Consider the following 18,702-nt stretch of genomic DNA (forward strand, 5'->3'; position numbering starts at 1 on the left):
CAAGGAGTAAGCATTTAATAAACATCTTTTAAATGAATGGATTGGACTAGCAACTATTGGCTATAGGTATTTCCACCTCGCTCAACTTCTAACTAGCCCTGTGATTGAAGGCAAACAATCATTTCTCTGGCTTCAGCTTATTCATCTGTAAAATGAAAGACTTGGTCATCTTAAATGTCCTTCTGTATCTGTGAATCAAAATCATCTATCTGTAGAAGCCCATGCATGTGTGCTAAGTCACTTCAGTCATGTCCAACTTTTTGTGACCTCATGGACTGTATAGCCCACTAGGTTCCTCTGTCCATGGGATTCTCCAGGCAAGAATACTGGAGTGGGTTGCCATGTCCTCCTCCAGGGGATCTTCCCGACCCAGGGATCAAATCAACCCTTGTCTCTTATGTTTCCTGCATTGGCAAGTGGGTTCTTTACCACTAGTGCCACCTGGAAAGTACCCTGTAGAACCTGTAGGAGCCCAAGTCTCCCCAAATATTCCTTACCTCTTGGTTGATGGTATCAATAAACAGCTGCAGGCATGCTGGTGTTTTACAATGGAGTACAGAGTTGTATTTAGGAAAGCTATGGAGTTATCTGTAAAATGCCCTGTTGACCAGATAATTGCTTTAAACTTACACATTGCTGAGTCTGTATTTTCAAACTGCTTAGAGGGTAATTTCTCCAGTAATGCTGTCCTTGTTGGGAAATTCAGGCATGGTCCTTTAATTAGACCAATGTATGTTGTGCATGTGTTAGTCACTCAATCGTGTCCAACTCTTTGCCACCCCATGAGCTATCGCCCACCAGGTTCCTCTGTCCATCGAATTCTCAAGGCAAGAATGCTGGAGTGAGTTGCCATTCCCTTCTCCAGGGCCAATGTATGTTAAGAAATACTTTTCTCCTTCAGTTTCATTCCTGTCAGTTTCTAGTTTTTAAATCTGGGAAAAGCCATAGAAGTATTGAAAAGCATTTTATGCTGTCCCATCATCTTTTGTACGTCATTGAGAGAGAAGAAAAGGAAGACAAGAGTGAAGCCATTCATGCAGGTTTAGAAATGCAGGTCTCCATGGAGCACCTACTGTCTAACCTACTACACACAGCCTTCTGTGGGAAGCACCTCAGACACGGGTCCCATCCTCAAGGAGTTTTCAGATCTTCCCAGGAGAGAAATCATGAACACAGAAGCACCCTGAGTTGGTTAGGTGATCAACTACCAAGCTGGAAAGAATAGTAGGAGAAAAGAAGGAAGCAGATCATCTTTATATATCTAGTGTGTGAGGACTTAGAAGTCTTATCTTGTGCCATCTTTGTAACTGTCTTTTTTGACATTAATTTTTATTGGAGTAGAATTGATTTATCGTGTTGTGTTAGTTTCTGCTGTACAGCAAAGCAGTTCAGTTATACATACATATATTTCCACTCTTTTTAAGATCGTTTCCCCATATAAGTCCCTACAGTATTGAGTAGTGTTCCTTGTGCTATACCGCGGGTTCTTATCTATATAACTGTCTTACTGAGTTGAGGACTTCTAGGGCTTCTCTGGTGGCTCAATGGTAAAGAATCTATCTGCCTGCCAATGCAGGAGATGTGGGTTCAATCCCTGGGTTGAGAAGATTGCCTGGAGAAGGAAATGGCAACTCACTCCAGCATTCTTGCCTTGAAAATTCCATGGACAGAGGAACCTGGAGGGCTACAGTTTATGGGGTTGCAAAGAGTCAGACGTGACTTAGTGACCAAACAATAACAAATGACTATCTCTAATACAAAAATAAGGACACTAGGCTGACAGCAAAAGCCAATCAGTTTGCATAATTTGCTTTCCCAAAGTGTTCATGAACAGGTTTTGCTAATATGTTTGAAATGCATTACTTGATGTAGATACTGTGAAGTTTAACCAGATAGGAATTATTGCGTTACTTCTCTTCCCCTCAGTGATGCAGACCTTGGGTTTGAAAGTGGCTTTTGTCTAATCATCTCATCCATGGAGTGTTTGTTTATTAGCATATCACCAAGGTTTGGGGAATTAGAACAGGCCCTTAGTTTCTTCACACTAAAATATTATTTAGGCTTTGCTTGTGGGCCACCAGACACAAAGGTTCTCACATATTATTTAGGAGTTCCAAAGCTCAGGGTTCAGTGACCAAAATTTGCCACCTGCCTCCATGCTCCATGATTTTTTTTTTCTTCTTTCCAGAGGCAAGCTACATGCTGGCTGTTTCCATGAAGGAGGGCTCAGGGGGAAACCTACCACCTCTAAAGCCATGACCTTGAAACAACAGCTTTGGGACAGCAAAGCCTGTAAAACTTGTTTGGTGTGTTTTTTAATGAGTTTACCGTGATGTTGTTCTACCTCTCCTTCCTTCTCTACCCCTGACCCCAAGCAATGAGAGAGGGGGTGAGATTTAACCATCCATGAAAACCATCCATGAAAGATGGCAATTTGGCAGCCTTGGAAGTGTGGTGGTCTGTTTACCTAGAGGCCAAATGTGAGGCCAGAAATGCACACATCCCAGGCCTCAACCTCAGTCTGTGAGATTCCACCTTCTTGTTGGGAATCAGAGGGACTCAACTAAGCTTTCAAAGATTCATAACATACTGGCCTGCATGCCCATTAAGTACTTCTCCCTTTAAGTAAAGTCAGATGGATCAAGGGAAGACAGTGACTCACCTGGCATTTGTACTTTTGAGGTGGCAATCCTATCCCTATTAAAAGGGGACTTTCAATAATTTAATTAAAAAATGACTAATTTCTGTTTTTGTAGGATGATTAGAACATCTATTCCACACTTGCTCAGTGATATTTATAATTATTCAATGAAATATTAATCAAAATATTGGCACAGAGTTTTTTGAATCTAAAATGTAAAGCACCATCACAAAATCTAAGAATATGAAAGAGCTGAATGATGGTATTTGATGGGAATGGGGGAGCTTCTGGTAAGTGGTTTGGATGGCTTCTCTATTCAGGCAGCACATACTTGATTTGAGTCATAGATGTGCGTGTTTTCCAGGGTCTTGGCTTGCAGGTGAAAACATGATGGTCTTTCCACGGCCACATAGAGTCTTGTTAGCATTGGAGGTGGCCAGTAAGTCAGCACTATTTCCCAGGATGGTGGAAGGTACGTACTCTTTCCTGTAATAGACCCAAGGGGAAGAAGGCAAAATAATTAGAAAACAAGATCTTAAAATTTAATTGTAAGAAAAGAACCTGAATTCAGAGAACTTCTCAAAACAAATGGAAGACTATTGATGTACCCACGCATGGCATGGCACATGCATGGCCTGTCATATCGTTCCTGGCCTCCTCCACCTACTGCACATCCCATCTGTGCTTCCCCACCTTCCTTTACCTGCTCAGCTTATACTCATCCTAGAAGACTCTGGCATCAGATTTTCCAGGAAATCTTCTGACACCCTGGAAGATGAGTGCGTGCGGGCTCCTGCATACCTATCTCAGTCATCAACTTGATCACATTTTATTAGACTATTTTTTTCCATGTGGACTGTGACCTCCATGAAGGCAGTGACTAGGGTTTACTCATCAGTGTAGCTCCAGGACCAAGCCCAGTGCAAGTAAATACCCAGCAATACAGAGCAAATCAATCCACAAATAACTGCTGATGGTTTGCAGAGGAAGGACCATAGCGTAACCAGGGAGAGCTTCTCAGAGGAGTGCTGAGTAACATTTGAAGGAAGTGGAACTAATTGGATTGGTAGGAAAAGGACTGGACATATCATTTATGGGAAATGTCAGTAGCTGCACTGCGCTGCTCTCAGAAACCATTGTGCAGGCGATTCATGAGAACAGAATTAATAACTGAGGAAAGAGAATAGTCGGAGGACCATGGAAAGCACTTTGTATTCTGGATTTGATGGGCAGACCACATCACTCTTTCCACTACTGTAGTTGAGAGGGTGAGCCAATGCCAGCTTCCTGATCAAATGCTCACCAGAGAATCTCTCTTTGGCTTATTTAAATCCCACTGTGCTTTCAGTTTAATGCAGCATTTCCTTTATTTCCTGTCTGAAATCCTTATGCCTATTTCAGTGGTGCCTGTGGATTATTTCCATGTACTACTATAAACCTATCCCCATAAAGATCCAAGCTAATTCAGGTTTTTCTTTTTTCTTTTTTAAGGCTGCAACTTCTTTATCTTCAAGGGACTTTAATCTCACATTCAGTATGATTTGAGCATCAGTTCTCATGTATTTTTATGTCATGAAAAGCCCTTTATTGAGACCTACAATCACAACAGCACCATCAGGAAGAGGAAATGAGCAGGGCTGCTAACCAGAACACTCTGTACCTTTTTAAACATTAACCATTGTTCAGGTCTGTAGACCTGGCTGCCGAAGGCAATGTGGGAAATCCAGAATCACATGCAAAAAAATACAATTTACGGAAAATTTTAGGGTTCCCATATCTGCCTTGATCCAATAAAAGTATGATACCAAATATGCATATATTTATATATTGCACATTTTTTAGAGAAATAGAAGTTACAACTAAACTGACCAATCTCTTATCTGAAAATAGCTCTATCTGACCCATGTCACCTTTAGAGAGCAAAGTCATTCCATCTGACAGCATTTAAGCTAGGATAACATCATGCCATTAAAACATCACTATGAAAGAAGTTTTTGTTTCATGAGCAACTTTTTTTTACACTTAGATAGAACTTGATAATCTTTGTTATTTGCTGGCATAGCCTAGGCATATACGGGTTATCACTGAATTTTTTTTTTTTTTTACAGTGTTGTATTTTCTTTTTTAATTGGAAGCTAATTACTTTACAATATTGTGGTGGTTTTTGCCATACATTCACATGAATCAGCCATGGGTGTACATGTGTTCCCCATCCTGAACCTCCCTCCCACCTCCCTCCCCATCCTATCCCTCAGGGTCATCCCAGTGCACCAGCCCTAAGCACCCTGCCTCATGCATCAAACCTGGACAGGCAATCTATTTCACATATGATAATATACATGTTTCAACGGTATTCTTTCAAATCATCCCACCCTCGCCTTTTCCCACAGAGTCCAAAAGTCTGTTCTTTACATCTGTGTCTCTTTTGCTGTCTCGCATATAGCGTCATTGTTACCATCTTTCTAAATTCCATATATATGTGTTAATATACTGTATTGGTGTTTTCCTTTCTGACTTACTTCCCTCTGTATAATAGGCTCCAGTTTCATCCACCTCATTAGAACTGATTCAAATGCATTCTTTTTAATAGCTGAGTAATATTCCATTGTGTATATGTATCACGGCTTTCTTATCCATTCATCTGCTGATGGGCATCTAGGTTGCTTCCATGTCCTAGCTATTATAAACAGTGCTGCAATGAACATTGGGGTACATGTGTCTCTTTCCCTTCTGGTTTCCTCAGTGTGTATGCCCAGCAGTGGGATTGCTGGATCATAAGGCAGTTCTATTTCCAGTTTTTTAAGGAATCTCCATACTGTTCTCCATAGTGGCTGTACTAGTCTGCATTCCCACCAACAGTGTAAGAGGGTTCTTCTTTCTCCACACCTTCTCCAGTATTTATTGTTTGTAGACTTTTTGATAGCAGCCATTCTGACCGGCGTGAGATGGTACCTCATTGTGGTTTTGATTTGTATTTCTCTGATAATGAGTGATGTCAAGCATCTTTTTGATGCTGAGCATCTTTCAGATGTTGAGCATCTGAGACATACAGATGTTTGTTAGTGATCTGTATGTCTTCTTTGGAGAAATGTCTGTTTAGTTCTTTGGCCCATTTTTTGATTGGGTCACTTATTTTTTTGGAATTGAGCTGCAGGAGTTGCTTGTATATTTTTGAGATTAATTCTTTGTCAGTTGCTTCATTTGCTATTATTTTCTCCCATTCTGAAGGCTGTCTTTTCACCTTGCTTACAGTTTCCTTCGTTGTGCAAAAGGTTTTCAGCTTAATTAGGTCCCATTTGTTTATTTTTGCTTTTATTTCCATTCCTCTGGGAGGTGGGTCATAGAGGATCCTGCTATAATTTACATCAGAGAGTGTTTTACCTATCTTTTCCTCTAAGAGTTTTATAGTTTCTGGTCTTACATTTAGATCTCTAATCCATTTTTAGTTTATTTTTACTAGTTTCATTCTTTTACAAGTGGTTGACCAGTTTTCCCAGCACCACTTGTTAAAGAGATGGTCTTTTCTCCATGTATATTCTTGCTTCCTTTGTCAAAGATAAGGTGTCCATAGGTGCATGGATTTATCTCTGGGCTTTCTATTTGTTCCATTGGTCTATGTTTCTGTCTTTGTGCCAGTACCATACTGTCTTGATGACTGTAGCTTTGTAGTATAGTCTGCAGTCAGGCAAGTTGATTGCTCCAGTTCCATTCTTCTTTCTCAAGATTGCTTTGGCTACTTAAGGTTTTTTGTATTTCCATACAAATTGTGAAATTATTTGTTCTAGTCCTCTGAAAAATACCATTGGTAGCTTGATAAGGATTGCATTGAATCTATAGATTGCTTTGGGTAGTATACTCATTTTCACTATATTGATTCTTCTGATCCATGAACATGGTTTATTTCTCCATCTATTTGTGTCATCTTTGATTTCTTTCATCAGTGTTTTATAGTTGTCTATATAGGTGACTGCAGCCATGAAATTAAAAGACGCTCACTCCTTGGAAGGAAAGTTATGACCAACCTAGATAGCATATTCAAAAGCAGAGACATTACTTTGCCAATGAAGGTCCATTTAGTCAAGGCTATGGTTTTTCCAGTGGTCATGTATGGATGTGAGAGTTGGACTGTGAAGAAGGCTGAGTGCCGAAGAATTGATGCTTTTAAACTGTGGTGTTGGAGAAGACTCTTGAGAGTCCCTTGGACTGTAAGGAGATCCAACCAGTCCATTCTAAAGGAGATCAGCCCTGGGATTTCTTTGAAAGGAATGATGCTAAAGCTGAAACTCCAGTACTTTGGCCACCTCATGTGAAGAGTTGACTTATTGGAAAAGACTCTCATGCTAGGAGGGATTGGGGGCAGGAGGAGAAGGGGACGACAGAGGATGAGATGGCTGGATGGCATCACTGACTTGATGGATGTGAGTCTGAGTGAACTCCGGGAGTCGGTGATAGACAGGGAGGCCTGGCGTGCTGTGATTCATGGGGTCGCAAAGAGTCAGACACGACTGAGCAACTGAACTGAACTGAACTGATACAGGTCTTTTGTTTCTTTAGGTAGATTTATTCCTAAGTATTTTATTCTTTTCATTGCAGTGGTGAATGGAATTGTTTCCTTAATTTCTCTTTCTGTTTTCTCATTGTTAGTGTATAGGAATGCAAGGGATTTCTATGTGTTAATTTTATATCCTGCAACTTTACTATATTCATTGATTAGCTCTAGTAATTTTCTGGTGGAGTCTTTAGGGTTTTCTATGCAGAGGATCATGTCATCTGCAAACAGTGAGAGTTTCACTTCTTCTTTTCCAATTTGGATTCCTTTTATTTCTTTTTCTTCTCTGACTGCTGTGGCTAAAACTTCCAAAACTATGTTAAATAGTAGTGGTGAGAGTGGGCATCCTTGTCCTGTTCCTGACTTTAGGGGAACTGCTTCCAATTTTTCACCATTGAGGATAATGTTTGCTGTGGGTTTATCTTATATGGCTTTTATTATGTTGAGGTATGTTCCTTCTATGCCTACATTCTGGAGCGTTTTTATCATAAATGGACACTGAATTTTGTCAAAGGCTTTCTCTGCATCTATTGAGATAATCATATGGTTTTTATCTTTCAATTTGTTAATGTGGTGTATCACATAGATTGATTTGTGAATATTGAAGAATCCTTGCATCTCTGGGATAAAGCCCACTTGGTCATGATGTATGATCTTTTTAATATGTTGGATTCTGTTTGCTATGATTTTATTAAGGATTTTTGCAGCTATGTTCATCAGTGATATTGGCCTATAGTTTTTTTTGTGGCATCTTTGGTTTTGGTATTAGGGTGATGGTGGCTTCATAGAATGAGTTTGGAAGTTTACTTTCCTCTGCAATTTTCTGGAAGAGTTTGAGTAGGATAGGTGTTAGCTCTTCTCTAAATTTTTGGTAGAATTCAGCTGTGAAGCCATCTGGTCCTGGGCTTTTGTTTGTTGGAAGATTTCTGATTACAGTTTTGATTTCTGTGCTTGTGATGGGTCTGTTAAGATTTTCTATTTCTTCCTGGTTCAGTTTTCGAAAGTTATACTTTTCTAAGAATTTGCCCATTTCTTCCAAGTTGTCCATTTTATTGGTCTATAGTTGCTGATAGTAGTCTCTTATGATCCTTTATATTTCTGTGTTGTCTGTTGTGACTTCTCCATTTTCATTTCTCATTTGTTGATTTGATTCTTCTCCCTTTTTTTCTTGATGAGTCTGGCTAATGGTTTGTCTATTTTGTTTACCTTCTCAAAGAACCAGCTTTTAGCTTTGTTGATTTTGGCTATGGTCTCCTTTGTTTCTTTTGCATTTATTTCTGCCCTAATTTTTATGATTTCTTTCCTTCTACTAACCCTGGGGTGCTTCTTCTTTTTCTAGTTGCTTTAGGTATAGAGTTAGGTTATTTATTTGGTTTTTCTCCTGTTTCTTGAGGTAGGCTTGTATTGCTATGTACCTTCCTCTTAGCACTGCTTTTACTGTATCCCATAGGTTTTGGGTTGTTGTGTTTTCATTTTCCTTCATTTCTATGCATATTTTGATCTCTTTTTTTATTTCTTCTGTGATTTGTTGGTTATTCAGAAGTGTGTTGTTTAACCTCCATATGTTTGTATTTTTAATAGTTTTTTTCCCTGTAGTTGATATCTAATCTTACTGCATTGTAATCAGAAAAGATACTTGAGATGATTTCAATTTTTTTGAATTTATATCATCAATTTTTGTAGATCAAAGAACACGTTTTGGGGCTTTCTTGATTTTATTTCTTTTTCTATAAATGTGAATCATGGGAAGCAGCATTTAAATGATTCTATCAGAAATGGGATGGCTACAATCATCATCACCATTGTCATTTTAGTATTGAGCATTTACTATGCCATGTACAGTACAAACGAATTTTACACATTAGATCATAGAACTTGGCACTTACTTCTATTATGATACTTCTCAAGGTGAAGTAAAATATCTTAATAAGTATCTGTCTCCACTACATTCTGTCTTCACTGTAGTATCCTGGGTACAGAGCCCGTACCTTACTCATCTTGTTACCCCAGCACGCTGAACACATTGGGCACTAAATAAATGTCTGATATTTAAGTAGAAATAACTTGAGGTAACAAAATCATAGCATTTGAAGAATCTTAAAACATATTATGGCCATACTACTTTCTAATACTTTCTAATAAAAAGATCTGGAAACAAACTATATCCCAACCATAGGGAAACAGTTCAGTATGAGCAAGGTTGGATATAACAACACACACTTGATACACTTAACATAACAGAAATACGGTCACTGTGAAGACGCTGCTATCAGAAGTATAACTGGCCTGTGTGTTGGGAGTGCTTTCCTTCTCCATCTCCTATTGGGGTTTCAGATCGGAACTTTCCCCAGCCTTTCCACCTTCAGATTGTCTCTGTATTAAGTGTTCATTTCTAGTTCACCATGCCTGGCCACTTGCCTTTTATTTTAATTAACTGATTAAGCTTTTTTGTTTCTTTGCATCCTTTCCCCTACCACTCTAAGCCTTCTCAGGTGCTTTGTGTGTTATGTATTTGCTCCCATAATTCTATCAAAACTGTACTGGCATCTTTCCCAACAAGGCATCCTGCTGGCAGACGGTTCCCATCTTGCTTCCAACGATCATTTTTAGGGGCTACTTTGCAGAGATCCTGGGTTCAACAAACCATCATCATCGAGCAAGAGAGCTGCCCAGACAATTTCTGGTGGGATAAAATTAGGCCTTTCCCCCAAATAACAGCAAAATAATAATAAATAAATGTATGTCCTCAAAGAGCATTTGCTTGGTTCTGCAGAAATCAGAAGGGATTATTTGTACACCTCAGGATTAATGATCAATGAATTAGCAGAATTTCTGATCCTATTAGAAATGCTAATCTCATGAAAACAGAGAGAAACATTTGTGAAAGGTCTGAGCTGTCCAGACGGTGCCTGTCTCCACCGACCTGGCTCTGTGAGAAAGGAAGGAAAAGGGGAGGGAAAGAATATTTGTTCAGAGCTTACTGTATTCCAGACTTTGGGTAAGGGGCTCTTACAGACCCAGTGTAGTTTATCCTCACACCAATCTTTCAAAGCAAGATTACCATCAGCTTTGGTGCTGATGGAAAACCTGGAAGTCAGTGAGATTAAGCAGCCTGACTTGGGCCACCCAGCCAGAAGTGCAAACCTAGAAGTGAGGATTTGAACTCAGGTTTTTATGAGCACAAAGTCTGCCATGTTTTTGTTATAACAGTAGCAGGGTTTGGTTAGATAGCCGGTAACAATGTTCAGGTTATTAAAGACCAAAAGGCAAAGTACAGGTCATCCCTGACAAGGCTGATTCCTCCTGCTATTATGGACTCCAGGACTCCCTCCCACACTGACTGTGTTGCATAGACCTGAATGAGAAGTCACGTTATCCCAGATGGACTCTGAGAAGTCATGACCTTAGGCATAAGATTTAATGGCCACAGCCCTAATACTGTGTTATTTGAGCAGGGGCTGGCCCCATGAGTAGAAAGGGCTTGAGGACCCATGGAGCGAGCCTGTCTCTGTTCCTACCCAACTGTATGTTTTTATGGAAATTTCACCATCATGAAAATCATTCCTTAGGACTTGCTTTTTCCAAAATATCCTATCAAAATACATCAACCCTTAAGAAGGTGACTCCTGAAACTCCTTTATCACCCAGTATCCTGGCAGGAGATAATTGTGCAAGGCCCATAGGTCAGGTACCTGATGATGAAGCAAGAAGAGGAGTTCTAGAAGCACAATATTCCCTTTACCACACCGTCCCTCACCATGTGTTCAGTTCTGTCTTTATGGTTCAATTTTCCTCTTGGTAAATTATCAGCAATAACAGGACAGGAATTTAAATCAAGCAGAAGTGGAAACACGAGTAGACTTAAATGATTGGTTTCATTTAAGAACAACAGCCAAACTGACATTTACGTTTTTTTAAAGCACTTACTTCTTTGGCTGCACCGGGTCTTGGCTGCAGCACGCAGGATCTTCAATCTTTGTTGTGGCATATGGAATCTTTAGCTGGTGCACGTGGGATCTAGTTCCCCAGCCAGGGATTGAACCTGGGTGCCCTGCATTGGGAGCACGGAGTCTCAGCTTCTGGACTGCGAAGGAAGTCCAACATTTATGTTTTTAATAAACATTTAATTTTAGAACAGCTTTAGATTTATAGAAAAGTTATAAAGATAGTACAAAGAAAGGGGTCTCGTATATCGCACACCCAGTTTCCCTTAACATCTTACATCATCAGCAAGTACAGGACATTGTCACAGCTAAGAAACCAAAAGTAACAGGACATTATTCACTAAAGATCGTACTTCATTCAGACTTCCCTAGTTTTTACCTAATGTCCTTTCCTGTTCCCACTCAGTTGTTCCATCTCTTCAGACTCCTCTGGACTGTGACAGTTTCTCAGACTTTCCTTGTCTGTGATGAAGTTTGAGGAGTATGAGTCAGGTAATGTATAGAATGTGTTTCAATTTGGCTTTATCTGATGTTTTCCTCATGATTAGATGGGTTGATGGGTTTTGGGGAGGACAGCCTCAGAGGTAAAGAGCCCTTCTTGTCCCACCTTATCAAGATTACGTCTATTGTATACATGTGTACTCAGTCGTATCCGACTCTTTGCAACCCTATGGACTGTGTGGCCTGCCAGGCTCCTCTGTTCGTGGAATTTTCCAGGCAGGAATACTGGAGTGGGTTGCCATTTCCTACTCCAGAGATCTTCCCGACCCAGGGATCGAACCTGATTATGTTCATTAAATGTTAAATCACAGTTGATTTAACATTTATTTTTAAAGAAAATAAATCATGTGGCAAATTAGTCTGAACTAGAGCCAACTCTGTCCATTTTTAACAAGGACAGAACTGGCACAAAATCAAACTGTCAGAGTCTCTGGAAATAAACTAATGTTCCATTCAGTCCAAGTCCCAGGTTGTAACGTTTATGCGAGTTCCTTTGGCAGAAAACATTTGGAGTTCCTGAGGGGGGAAAAAAATGGCTGTCTTAAATATAGAATACAGTTAAGATGCCATGTCTGAAGCATTTCACAGACTTGCCAGCGAGTGAGCACCATCATCACAGAACACCAGCTGTGGAACCCTGTCTGTTGAACCCACAGGCCCCCAAGTCCCCAGAAGACAATATTAGCAATGAACCAGATTTTCACATTTCCTGCCTCCCCTGAATTCATAACATTGCCAAACTGCCAGACTGCTCCTGGGAGTCTGTACCATTACCTTGTAGGGAAAGTGCTGGCAGAACCACCTTTCATTTGTGTTGCATAAGAACATCATCTTCATTTCAGTAATTTAACTCTGATTAAATTTAGCTGTCAGCCTTTAAAGTTCTCTGAGCAGCTTTCAGACTCAGAAAGGGAAGAGGCATGCCAGCAGCTTTTCTGCAATCCCTTCCCACCTACCTTCCTGCAAGCTCCTTTCCAAGCAGCTGGGTGAAGCCAGAATCATTCAGAGAGTAATCGTTTGCCAGGCTGTGAGGTGCCTGGTGGGAATGGATTCTCTCATTCTGAGGCCTGGCCCTGCCCAGGGAAGGCAGCTGGGAGCACCCAGCACTGCCTGCCACTTTTGCATCTTTCAAGTTGCTTCCTTTGGTTTCTTGCTTCTCAGGTCAATATAGCCAGTGGGGTTTGTTTTTGTTTTTGTGTTAATTTAATTAAAATTTTAAAAAATTGGAATATGATTGCTGTAAAATGTTGTGTTAGTTTCTACCATACAGTGAAGTGAATCAGCTGTATATATACATATATCCCCTCCCTCTTGGACCTCTCTCCCACCCATCCCTCATCCCAGTCATCTAGGTCATCCCATTTTTTTTTCCACATTTTTAAAACTTGATTCTTTGAATTCTATAGTGCTATAAAATTTTCAAAAGTTTCACACACATGATTTCATATAAACCCATCATTTTTATTACTACTATATATATATATATATATATATATATATATATATATATATATTGGCTCTTTCCATTTTTCCTTTCTCTCCAGACCGTCTTGTATTTTTCCTCTTCCTGTTTGGGTCCTCTGGTCCCCAGCCCTCAGGCTTTCACTGAAACCCATGGCTGTTTCCCCTGAGGAGTGTCTTTTCCTGTGCTCTCCTCTGACTTCCTGCCATTGTGGGGGGTGGGGGTGGGTAGGGGGAGCCGGGCAGGAATGGGGATGCGGGTGCGGTTCCCAGCCTTCTTCCCTGGCAAGGGCAGAAGCAGGCCCATCCTAGACAGGGCCACACACAGCTCCCCAGGCCTCCTCCCACACCCCTTTGAACTTATTCTCTTAACGATCTCAAGGGTCTCAAGGCTGCAAATTGCATTTTAGAGTTTCCATCTGGTGCTTTCCGTGAGCTCACCATGCAGGAAACTAAGAACCACAGAAAGACCTAAAAAGTGGTCCTAGGAATCCTTGATGTAGGTTATGGCCATTACAGGCAGCACAGCCTTCCACTCATCAGGGTCCTAAAAGGATATATAAGCAGGAGTTTTGTAATCAGTTCCATACGCTCCAGGCTTAACGACCAGGACAGATCTTCGATGTTACACAATCCCCAACTGCTTTGATCTTCCCTGTCCTGGTCAGTATACCCAGCTGGATAAATAGCATTAGTCCAAAAAGAGCTTGCTGAACAAATGGTTAAAATTGATAATGTCCTACATTTGCCAGAAGCACAGGTGCTTCAGATCAATTGGGCTAACCTTGTGGAAACAATTAACACTAAGCCTTTTTATAAGACAAAAAAAGCTTTTACATTTACAGGTTCAGATTCTGGAGGTAAAATGAATTTTCTGGGAGTGAAAAATGTTCCCTGTAGAGCTGATGGATTGTTAACATTCAGTGTGGTTTACCGAGTTCTTAAAAAAAAGAAAAGAAAAACAACCCAAACAACAAAAGTAATAAGAATCTGTACCATCACCATCAGCTTATTACAACAGTTTAACTTTCTGCTTATGAGTTTTTCAATGATGACTCCCCTGAAAGCTTGAGATAAATATATTACTATGATACAGATTATCATTCTTCAAGTTTGCTCTTATCAGAACAGATCCAGGTGGAATTGGAGACTCCTACCGGAATATGGCTACTTTCCAATGGCTTAGAAGTGTTTCTTATGACTAAATAGATAGCCTCATAATTGGGTTTGTGAGTACAGATTTGTCAAGATTCTACTTTACATGGCATGGATATTCTCAGCTCAAAACCTCAAAAAAATATTCCTCTGTAAATATATAGGCAAATACTGAAAGCCTCATTCTAGCTTTTCTCCAGTTGGGAGGCACAATGTACATGCAAGTCTCTTTCTGTTGGTGAAGACATATTGTGTGACTTTAAGCAGATCCTTCATCACCTGGGGCCTCTGCTACCTCATGACTAGACTAAAGGGTTAGTTGCTCAGTCGTGTCCAACTCTTTGGGACCCCATGGACTGTAGCCTGTCAGGCTCCACTGTCCATGGGATTTCCCAGGCAAAAATACTGGAATGGGTTGCCGTTTCCTTCTCCAGGGGATCTTCCTGACCCAGGGATCGAACCTGAGTCTCCTGAATTATAGGCAGACTCTTTACCATCTGAGTCACCAGGGAAGTGCCTAGACTAAGGTCTAGCCCTAATAATCTGTGCCCCTAATTAGAACAGTGATCAGGAAAGAGGGTTCTGCAGTCAAGTAGCTGTGGTTTCAACTGCTGTCTCCATCTCAAAGAAGTTACCTATCAATGGGCAAGACAGTTAGCCTTGGAGCCTACATTTCCTCATCTGTAAAATGGTTATAGTAATAGTACCTGCCTGAAAGGTTGGGGTAAGGATTAAGTGAGATAATTATATGAAACACTTAGCATAGGGCCTGGCCTATTACAGGTGCTGGAGAAATGTTACCTTTATTTGTAGAGTCCATATTATTATAATAAATGGTTTATTTGTGTGTGGTTTCCATCCTTTTCACTAAACTGATCTGCTTTTCTTTTTTTCTAATTGAAATATAATTGATTTACAATGCTGTGCTAGTTTCAGGTGTACAGCAAAGTGATTCACTTTATGTAAATAGATACACATGTGTGCATGCTAAGTCACTTCAGTTGTGTCTGACTCTTTGCGACCCCATGGACTGTAGTTTGCCAGGTTCCTCTGTCCATAGGATTCTCCAGGCAAGAATACTGGAGTGAGTTGCCATGCCCTCCTCCAGGTAATCTTCCCAATCAGGGAGTGAACCCACATCTCCTGCGACTCCTGCATTGCAGGCAGATTCTTGACTACCAGGGAAGCCCATATATATATATATATATATATATATATATATATACACACACACATACACTTTTTTTTTCAGATTCTTTTGCCTTATAGGTTATTACAAAATATTGAATATGGTTTCCTGTGCCATTCACTAGGTCCTTGTTGTTTATTTTATATATAGTAGTATGTATATATTAATCCCAGATTCCAATACATTGGTCAACTTTTATGTGGATGAATCAGGCAAACAGGTCATGGAAGACTGAGATTCTGTTATAAATTCAGAGGCGTTGTTATCAACATGACATCAATGTTCCTTCTAGGGATTCTAGTGTTTTTGATGCAAAACAATCATTAGGTGTGTGGTGTCCTCTCTGCATGGTTTCTAATGACTGTGTCTACCAAGAAGGCAAATGCCCCATTGGAAATGTGGTTCTTTTCCTGAATGATTTCTGAGCAAGGAAGAAAAGGTTTAAAAATAATAATTTTTGACAAATGATGGGAGCAGATTATAGAGGTATATGCTTTCTAGGACTGTGTTTGCATCTCAGGGGAATATTGTGTATCCTAATCAAAAATTATGGCTAATCGCCATCAAACCCACAGCAACAGAGCACGTTGTGGTAGATGACAAGGTTATAGACGATGAGATAGCTGGAAGGGGAAGAGTGAGGATTGTGGTGCTGACCAGGAAAGGGAAGGCCTGGTTTCTGGTCCACTTAAGCTAACTGGTCAATGATTTCCTGTTTTGATTTTCATTGTCTAAAGTGTTTGGTGAACTAATTGCTACTTTGCGCAAACAACCATTTCTAGCTGGGAGGTGAGGACATTTGACTCCCCTTCTCCCAGTGGTTAGACCCAGGGTCTACCTATAAGCCAAGCAGATCATCTCTCTCCATTGAAATAGAAGCACCTGGCAGGCAAAGACCTTGCCTTCCTAGTTTACCAGTGCCTGGTACAGGATATTAGAGAATATATTCTGTATGTATATGGAATAAGTCCTTGACAGGCGCTTGTTGAATGAAAGAACAGAGAGAGGTTTTTCCTCATTAGGCTGCTGGAGCGGCTTCTGCAGCAAAAACAAACAAGAGGAGGAGGAGGAGAAGGGAGAGTGGGGGAAGGAAGAGAAAGGACAGAAGGGGAAGAAGTGGGGTGGAGGAAGAGTGGAGGAGGAGGCGGGGAAGGAAAGAAGAGGAGGAGGGAAGTTCCAGCAAGTTGAGGAGGGCTCTGGACAAGGTTTCCAAAAGTTCATCTTCTCTGCACTCCTTCCCTGGCTCCCTCTTGCTCCCTAAGCTCCATCAGGAGAAGGCTGGTCATTGCTGATTTAGGATACTTTTCAAACCAAAGCTAAAAACACTTCAAAAGAGTGTGACATCTTAGGGATATCAAATGCCATGACCAGGAGATGCTGCTTACAGGAAAGTAAAATACAGCCTGTCTCTTTCTCAGTGGCTGTCATGCAGAAACAGTGGTTCCGGCTGACTTTAAAATTGCTGCCTAAATGAAGGAATGACGATCTTCTGGGAAATGTAGGCTCCTAATGGAGGGTTGTGGTTTGAAAAGTTTCCCACGCAGTGATTTTTTAAATGCCTATTGACCTCTCTGCAGTGGCTGCTTTTCCATCATAATCTGTTACATAATTACTGAGCAATTTCCAGGCTGCTTCTTACAAAACTGATTTAAACTTAGCCACCTAGACCAGCATCACTGAACTTTTTCTAGAATCTGTGGGGCTGATTAGAATTGCATTGGCAGAGCTAGAGAATCTGGTGATTTCAACCAAATGAACCCCTGGGAAAATTGGTTCAAGGGCTCCTTTTCTTTCCTAGGCTTGCAAGCGATGCTGTAAAGCCAACAATTGCGATCTAAATGGCTTGAGGAAAATTGAGTTTGGTGCCTGAATAAATGTTTGATTCCAAGTGACTCTCTCCACCTCCCAAATACTGCCCTTCCAGCATTGCATATTGAAACATGCAGTATCTGAGAATCGATTTTGGTCCGAATTCTGTGATGAAAATAACAGAAGCAGAGTCCGGGTATCTTAAGCAAAGAAATGAATGTATTGGAAGGATACAAAAGAGCTCACGGAACAGAAGGAGAAGCCAGGAATCCACTTTATCAAAGTACGAGAGAAGCTGTAGGAATTCAAGTGGCAGGAATAATACAATTCCCTTTGGCCCTTGCTACCAGAGTAAGTGACTTAGAACCATTCTCAGTTTTTGCATCACTTGTCTCCACACTAAAATTCCAGCTCAAGAGCATCTGGGAGACCTAGTTTCAGCTACGTATGTGCTCTCCGTTCGGTTAGGATAGGGGAAGGCACGTGATGGAAAAATGTTTCTCCTACAGGGAAAAAGGGATTCTCCAGAGAAAAATCAAAGCTGTCTCTCCTCAGGCTGTGGTGGCGCGTGTCTGCCCCACTGCAGGGTAGAACATGGTGTGTATTTTTAACTCACCAGCCTCCAGTTCTACGCCATATCTTCCTTCTCCTCCAAACCATGTGTTAGCACACCAGGACAGCACACACCCGTCCCTGCAGGAACAGTCTGGGATGTGTGAGCAGCCTAGAATTTTGGAGAAGGAGAAAAACGAGTTAAAGGAAAGATGTGGGAGAGCAGAGGTGCGCGTATCGTGCTCTTCTTCTGAGCTGTTGATTTCTGTTCTCCTCAGGTCAACACATTTTGTATTTAATTTGAGAGAAACTCGAATTATACTTCTACAGCAATACCTTCAAATCTGCTATCTGTGATTTCTTTTTTTTAACATGTGAAGAGAAAACGAAGAGTAATATCCAAGATGTTTTTTAAATTTCTTTTTCTAGAACTGACCTCTCTAAAATTTATTACATCATACAATTAATTATAACATGCACCATTAATTTAAAATATTCTTTTATTGATGAGATAGACAATGACAAAAACTGAGGGTGCCACAGAAGTGGGGAAGTTGTTGGGCAGATTCAGCACCCTCACTTCCAGCCGCTCCAAAGCAGCTTGCTCATTTGATGGTCCAGTCCGTGATGTATCTTGCTCGAGGGTTTCCATGAAAATGACCTCTCAGGTGAAACTTCCTAAAAATCTATAATGCACCCAGGATTTCATCCCAGTGCATCCTGGAGTGGAGCAAAACAACACCTCCTAGAGAAGAAAATATCTTCCAGGGTTACACCTGTGCTAGCCTTAGTTTGAAGAATACGTATCTAATTCTGTTGCTGCTTCAGAAAATATAAAGACCTGTATCTCTCTTAAACGTATTTGTTACTTCTTTTAAAACTTTGGTATGTTTCATACAGT

The 18,702-nt window shown here is 40.6% G+C and overlaps 2 long non-coding RNA genes across 2 annotated transcripts in view; both read right to left on the bottom strand.

Annotated features, from left to right (window-relative positions):
* Positions 1-2,781: 2,781 nt before the first annotated feature.
* On the bottom strand, positions 2,782-11,157 carry LOC113893297. The gene is made up of 2 exons (XR_003511276.1): positions 11,118-11,157; positions 2,782-3,127 (listed from the first exon to the last, which is right to left on the bottom strand). It is a non-coding gene; the product is annotated as an uncharacterized LOC113893297 (long non-coding RNA).
* Positions 11,158-11,234: 77 nt separating this feature from the next.
* Positions 11,235-18,702, bottom strand: part of LOC113893299 — a 31,761-nt gene continuing 24,293 nt past the window's right edge. The window contains exons 2-3 of the long non-coding RNA XR_003511277.1: positions 17,866-17,973; positions 11,235-11,274 (exon numbers count right to left, since the gene is read on the bottom strand). This is a non-coding gene — a long non-coding RNA (uncharacterized LOC113893299). The remainder of the gene's footprint in view (positions 11,275-17,865; positions 17,974-18,702) is intronic.

The sequence above is a fragment of the Bos indicus x Bos taurus genome, chromosome 5, assembly GCF_003369695.1.
Source record: "Bos indicus x Bos taurus breed Angus x Brahman F1 hybrid chromosome 5, Bos_hybrid_MaternalHap_v2.0, whole genome shotgun sequence".
NCBI classification, from domain to species: domain Eukaryota; kingdom Metazoa; phylum Chordata; class Mammalia; order Artiodactyla; family Bovidae; genus Bos; species Bos indicus x Bos taurus.